This window comes from Leptopilina boulardi, unplaced genomic scaffold (genome assembly GCF_019393585.1).
Source record: "Leptopilina boulardi isolate dan_hultmark-lab unplaced genomic scaffold, ZJU_Lbou_2.1 LbouV2_269, whole genome shotgun sequence".
NCBI lineage: Eukaryota > Metazoa > Arthropoda > Insecta > Hymenoptera > Figitidae > Leptopilina > Leptopilina boulardi.
The window spans coordinates 1136593-1144503 of NW_026137828.1; the positions used below are offsets into that span (position 1 = coordinate 1136593).

At 28.3% G+C, this 7911-nt stretch overlaps 1 long non-coding RNA gene across 1 annotated transcript; it reads left to right on the forward strand.

The window, feature by feature from the left end:
• The first annotated feature begins 5675 nt into the window (after positions 1-5675).
• LOC127281442 (uncharacterized) lies at positions 5676-7293 on the forward strand. Its single transcript, XR_007843015.1, has 3 exons — positions 5676-5948; positions 6301-6475; positions 6962-7293. It is a non-coding gene; the product is annotated as an uncharacterized LOC127281442 (long non-coding RNA).
• The last annotated feature ends 618 nt before the right edge of the window (positions 7294-7911 follow it).

The window sequence follows — 7911 nt, forward strand, 5'->3', positions numbered from 1 at the left end:
CAGGTTGATGTTCTTTCTCTCCTTAAGTATTGACAGAAATTAAGAATTTCTTCCTGTCAATATCAATGGTAATCGAGACGAAGAATATCTTCCGGTATCGCGCTAATGTCTATCACCCTGAGCAAAATCAGTCATTCGTCACACTGGCTTGCATACATCCAACTCACACTCAATATACAATATTGTGAAATACTTGTACTACTGATGATCATGTACGGAGATGATGCAAGTCGATTTCTTTGAAATCCTTTGACAAGTTGATCTGATAACCCACTTCCTTTAATAAAATGCGGTTATGTAATGCGATGCGTCCCTCGAAAAACACACGTGGCTGGTCGGAAATTGAACACCAAATTATTAAATCTTTAGTCTCAGGTGACACAAGTAATAATCTTTGATGACTAGATTATTCCATTAAATTATTAATCACAGACTACACAATAGGGCACAGTTGGAACACGTGGATCCACGATTAAAGCGTATGAGAAAAATGGTGGCGGCCCGATAATATTCAATAAAGACCCACTTGCTGGTAGAAATTGCGAGTTAAAATTTCGTATATACCATATTAAAGTATTGATAGTTCAAGACAAAATTTAGAAGTGTTGCCTATCGTCATTTACGTTGAGGATTGCCCCTCTTTCTTGTCACCTTATGATTAGGTCCCATGCCTAATTGGTCACCTCACCTTCTTACATATCTATGAATCTGCGCTATGCCCCTCGCAGAAAAACTCTCCTTAATGCTCAGCGACCATGGTTATTACATAATTTTGTACCAATGACTAGGTAAGATTAGTAAAACTATGATCACTTACCACAAAGACGTTCAAGAACTCGATGATAGTCCATTTTTCATCACAAATTTTTTAATGATCGATTGCACGTTTAATTACTAACATCTTTACAGTTCCTAAATTTCCTTAACCTAGAGAAAGAAATAAACTTTAGGGAATCATAAAATTAAGAACTATTTAAAGCATGAGACATATACGAGGACATATCTTCAGTGTATGAGACAAAGTATACCAGGTCAGTTAAGATTTACTCAAATTACAGAAGTTGATTCAGGCGCAGACACGTGTTGATTCTGCAATAATACCATCAAGAAAAGGTCAACGACGTCGTTGAATCGATCGTTAAGCCGGTAAAATTTCTCCTCTTTTCACATATGGTTTCCACCTACAGTTGTTAATTACATGAATCTTTTGTTTTTGGTGTGGAGATTCTTTCGTGATATTGAAGATTAATGGTCGATTGATCAAGACAACGAATTCTGCTGAAGACTTGCTAGTCTTATTATAATTGTAAAAAAACAGAAAATTTGTTATAACTAAGAAAATTGATTATGTTTTATTGTAATATTCATAAACTTAAAATTTGTTTGATTGATTTCTCAAAAGAAAGAAACAGACTAAGCAGTTTAGGTATTCAGCGAATACAAGAAAGACTGAACTATTTAAGCATTTAGCGAAAACAAAAATAACTGAACTACTTAGACATTCAGCTAGAATGTAAAGAGTTAAACTGTCTTGGCATTCAACCTTCATAAAAATCATTTATTGTGATAATTAATGAGTGGAAATAAACTAAATAGTATAGACAATTAATTTGCATATGAAAGTAATTTTGTTTGAATAATTTTAAGAATTAGGAGTTTGTTCCACAGCGTATTAAATACTTAAGTTTGTTAGGAAACAATAGATGACGTCATTAATCTTAAACAGGAAAGGCTTGGTGATAATATTAAAGAATTCAGGTAAACGCAAACGATAAAGAAGAGAAGAAAATTTTCCACGTGAAGAAAATTGTATTAGTTATAGTATATTTTGTATAACTTTCTAAGAACCATTTGCAAAATATATTATGCCTAATATCTGTTACAAAAATTGTGTTTTATTTTTTGTTCTTTCATACAAGAATTTTAATATCAGTAGTAACCAAAAATTAAAGTCTCAGGGGCATTAATAAATCGTAAAATGAAAATAGAACAAAAGATGCATCTACTATATGCAGAACGTACTTTTTGAAATTCAAGCTGCGAATTAGATTGATGAAATCCTTGTAGACATGCGAGACTCTTTTGCGATTTGGTTTTCCTCTTTTAGAATCAGCACACGCGTTTCAATTTCTTCAATTTCCAAACGGAAATTCTGGAACTGGCTTTTTCGTTCGTCCCCTTTTCCACATTTCCTCAATTTCTCCTACTCTATATTACTAACCAAACCAAACCCTGAAAATCTCTATAGTCTAAAGTAATTTATTGAAAAGTTCATTCACTGTTTCGAATACCGCGTGCTTTAAAAACTATTGTTGTGTCAAAAAAAAAAATTTTTTTTTTGAACAATGAAAACAAATTATTTATTTATGTTCTAAAAACATTCACATTTTTAATTTAAACGCAACTTTTAATTAATTTAAGACAATAAATTGGCTAATGTATATAGCAAAATCAAATAAGAGGTAGTTGGATATTTGATAAAAGTTAAAATATTTTCTCCTCTAAAATCCAATTAAATTACATTTTCATTGTTGAAAAATTCTCACTTGGGGGATCGTTAAATTCGTTTATTTATAAATGCGGTATAAATCCAATAATCCTTGATATTGTTTTACAAAAAAAAAAATTGTAAAACTTGGGAATTGTAATTTATTAATCAACATACAAATTTTTCTAAAGAATACTATATTTCTTTTTTTTTGAAATAAAAATATTTTTTATGCTCAGTTTTTAATGAATTCAATTAAAAAAAATTAAAACTCCCTAAAAAGTATTTTTTTTTATAAATTTTTAATAAATTTTGTACAGCTGAAGATTTGAAATTGACAGAGGAATACTCAACAACTTAATGCAATTACATATATTGCGAGTGTGGGTATGCGATGAGCTTATGTGCTTTGACTTTGGCTTCTAATACTAATTTTCCTCTGAGCTTACTATTCCTTTTCCTGGCCCTTTTCTCTCTCTCTCTCTCTCTCTCTCATTCACTTAGTTAGGTGTTACTCCATATTCTGTCTGCTGCTTTCACTAAGCACTTGAACTCAAGCGTTGGCAAAACGAGGGAGTGGTTTGGGATGAATATCCATTTGCAGTGACAAAAGGGAGCTGAGCTCTATCTGTCTATTGTTCTTTTTTTATCTCTTTCCTGACACCACATACTCTGTGAACTCTATCCAACCACTTTTCACTTCCTATATTATTATTGTTCTATAGGAGATGCATATTTTAATTTTCACGTGACAGCATATAATTAATAAGCGATAAATAATCCATATATAAAATTAAAAGTATTTTTAGTTTAATATAATTAATTAATTAAAGCTGAATAATTATTTTATTATTTATGTATGTTTTCCTGTTTTTATTCAGTTAGTTATTAAAGTAATTATTAAAGTTAACCTTTTAAAGCAAACATTTTTTATAGAAATGAAAAGAAATTTAGTTTAAAATTGTAATAAATTAATTGAAATTTTTTTATAATAATCAATTAAAAATTAAATGCAATCACAATAATTAAATACAAATTAACAGAAATATTCGTTATACAATATAATCATTTTTGGTATGTGACACAAATAATAATTTTTAAATTGTAACTTTAATTCAATTTTGAATATTAATTAATTTTTGGAAATTCAAAATAGAATTTGAAAGGCTATTTTGTGTTATTCTGATATCATCCCTGTGTATACGAAATATTTGCGATAATACTGAATATATATATATGAACGTAAATCATATTATTGCACAAACAAAATTTGCTCTTTATTATTAAACTCCTCTAATTTTCCTAGGCGTGATTCAATTATTGCTCTAATTCTGTTATTAAAACCACTCATCAGAAAGGTGTGATAACCGAAGTAGATTATTATTGATACACACACACATAGATAAGCAGAGAAATAGAGTGTTCTAATATTGTCTAATTATTATTTAAGCAAAATTTATTACTCTCGATTCAATATATTAATAATTGCTTTTTAATTGACATTGTTGTTATTCATGAAGAAAATCAAATATTTTAAATGAAATAAAAAAAATCCAATTTAATTTGTGTTGAAATGTTGGATTTATTAATTAACATTATTCTTACTGTTATAATAAATTTATTTTTATTTAAGGTTTAAAGTTTATATTTGAGTTATATTTTCTATTTTCTGACTTTTCGTTTATTGTAATTTTCGTTAAATTAAAATTTTCGTTGATAGAGAAGTACGGTCTATTTTGACGCCGGAAGATCCCTTAGGTCAATTTAACATTTATTATTTTATGAACACCTGCTCATTTATTACTATTAGTTATCTTCACTTTTGTTAAGGCCAGGTCAGGAGAAGGACAGTACATGTAGCGGTAGAGAAGGGATAGGACTAATTACGTTAGAAATAATATGGGAAAGAAAGAGCAGTATTACTTTTGATAGTGAGGTGAAAAGGACCAGAAGAGTCCGGGAAGTGAATTTGAAGGAAGAAGTCTAAGAGAAGACTAGGGTTCAGTGTAATCAGTGATCAGTGTCGACAATGTAAGTAGAATACAATTTTTAATAAACTATGAATAATACGGTACAAGGTCCGTATATGTAAAGAGAAGTCGATCGTTGCCTTATTGTGATAAGGCGATCTGGACCTTTTTAATAATGACAGGATTACTCCTGGCATTGCCACCGAGGAGCTGGTCACTGAAAATCTAATTGAACAATATTTGAGAATTCATTAAAGATTTTTAAGGATTGCTAGTCATTTTCGTAATTTCTATTTTGAAATTAAGGGAAATAGTGCTTTCATTTTATTTGAAGTAATTGAGAGTTACTTGCAAGAAAAATAGATTAATTGTATAATTCGGTAGTATTTGAGCCATTGACTATACCTCGCGCTTAATCGCAAGGACTCGTACGTATTCGGCTTCTGATTCGAACGGAATCGCACGGACTCGTTGATATTCACAAATTAAAAAGTCAATAATAATAATTAGTGTAAATAATTTTATATTATTTCTACAACAATTCTTACTGCATGACTTAGGATTTTACTGGAATCTACGAGATTCGTTCGGATTCGCATAATATTCGACAAATTCGAACGTCCTTTTCAATAATCGTCGGTAATCTCCACTTAAAATACAATATATTCAGAATCAAGAAATTTACATTTTTTATGTTAATTGATGAATATTTGGAAGATACCTAGTATACTCTCTACATTACAAATCGGGTATTCGATAGTGAACAGCCCCTCGATTGCCACATTGCCAGAAATAAAATCATTTGAATTTAAATAATATGAAGTTTCAACTTTGTTATGTATGTACATATATTTATATATATATATATAAATGTGTTGTAATAGTATACACTAATCATAAATAAAGAATTAACAATGTTCAAGTATAATTTCCTTTCATTAACCTTCCAGTCACATTTCTACCACTTGCTTTCAAATGGCTCCGGTTAATAACACTTATCTGTCTATCAAATTGATATAAGGCTTTCATAAAAATTTCTGAATTTTGCCAAAAATAAGAGGCTCATGATTCTATTAATGTTCATCCTTAGTTTATTAGATATACCTTTTTCTTGTCTCATTTACTAGGAAATCAGCCCCTCCATATCTTATCGGGAAGATGTCAATTTGAACTTTCCTTTTCCCATCGTTCCCCCTTTTTTTATGTACAGTAAAACGTACAAATGCCTTCCACTTGAAGTTGCTGCTAGAAAATGAATATTTGCGGTTAGTCTTGTATTTTCGTACTCTTTGCCGACAGATCTGCCAAATGATCAGGTGTCATCAATGGTCATCACTAGAAAAGTTTGTTTTGATCGGTTGGTTTTTTCGATAGCGGCTTTTGTAAATTCTTCAATGTTTTAGAAATAATTCCGAGTGTTAAAATAATTAAATGTGTTCGGGAATTAAATGTTAAAGTGATTGATAAAAGGATTATGCAATCAATTGCAGGTGAGTAACACTTTCAAACAACATGTAGGTTAGAAAAATGTAAACAATAACACAAATGATGTTTTTATATTTGGAAAATAAAACCAATAATTCTCTTATGATTTCAGTATTTTCCCCGTCAATTAAATGTGGAACTTTGTTTACATACTGAAATAATTATTTTTTATCACTAATTTTTAATTATTTGTCTTTTACAGTAAAACTGTGATTTAGACAATTTTGTTAAAAACAGGCTTTTTTCTTTTCGATTTTAAGATTTCTTTTTCCTCTCATTTTATTTTTTCTTCGGTTTTTACTCGTCGATTTACGGAAATCAGATTTATAACGACAATTTTGTGTTTTGAATTTTTAGTTATTATACGAAAGACAGCAACTACGAACAGAGGAGACATTATAAAGAGGAATTCAACAATCTTTGTCCGGAATATAAACAATTATAAAAATACGTTAACAGTAAAAGTCGATATTATAAGTGGCAGCAGCAATATAATATAGTGAAAGCTCAGGGGAATTTTCAAGAACTCAAGGTAATTGTTTGAAATATTTTTTGCTAAATAGATAAAGTAAAATATTTTTTATATTTTGTTTGAGCCAATTTATATTTCCCCCAGAGTCCTTGTCGGATATTTATTAGTAAAATTTGATAATTCATGGAAATAATTTTTGTAAAATCACTCAATTTCTAATTCATCTTTTAGAGCTTACTTATAATTTATAAGAACTTACAAGCAGAAAAAAACGTAAAATTTGTGTTTGATGCACAAAAACATTTTATATAAATTTTCTTGATTTTTTTCGATTTTTAACGGTATTGGATTCTTAAAAAAGATGAAAAAAATTCAAACTTCGGGAATTATTTAAAGTTAACAGATTTACCTTCGTTTCAAAACTAATTTAAAAGACAATGAAAAATTGTAGATTTCTTTGTAAATTATTACAGATTTATGAATTTTGTTTCTCCCAATTGAATTTTAATTCTCAAAAAGTATATTACAAAATTTTTTACATTTCAGATAAAAATAAAAATTTTTAAAGATTACAATATGAATAACGATCCGGTCTTCAAGCAACGTAACACGAGACACGATTATTTGCATGGAAAATTGACTCACTTAAAGAATTTGGTCGAAGAATTTGATACGAAGCATTTCGGTGTTAATGGTAACAAGACAAGATTTTGAAGAAGAAAAATATTTGTTTAATTGAAAATTGTTGGATAGAAAATTAATTTGGCTTAATATATAAAATATGAAAAAAATTTAATAAACATTAATAGATTTAAAGAAGTTAATTTCAGAAATAAATAAAAAAAGAACAATAAACGAAATTAAACACAAGAAAATACTAAACAAAAATAATGTTACAAATAAATTTCCTTTCATTAAAGAAAATATTAATATATTGATAATATATTTTTTTAAGTTAGAAAAATGTTAATTATTTTTAATAAAAATTTGATTAACAAAATTAATCTGGTTTCAATTTATAATGACGATTAAATAAAAAATGTCTCGTGCCTCTAATAATTATATTGATTTTTTATTGAAGTTATAATGAATAGTAACAATAATTAATAATAACAATTAATTTTAATAAATTTTAATTTCTTTAATTTAATTAATTTGAAAAAAATATAATGAATTTTTCTTAATTTTGGGGTGGCGCAACGTTTGTATGAGGTTATTAATGACGGTTGTCCACTCCTCCCTCGTGAAACTTACATCCCCTTTCTTCTTTCACTGAACGTAAGCTATAAAAAGAAATTTTTTGATAATTATCATTATTATCACAAGTGGAAAGATTCAATGGAACGTGCTAATTAGAAATTCCGTTAGAATTTCGATTTTCATTAGAAGTTTTTTCCTTTTTTTGTAAAAAGTATTTGTTTTTTACATAATTATATTGAAATTTCTCTTTTCAATAACCTTTCGACAATTGCCAATAAGAATTCACATGAAAATTT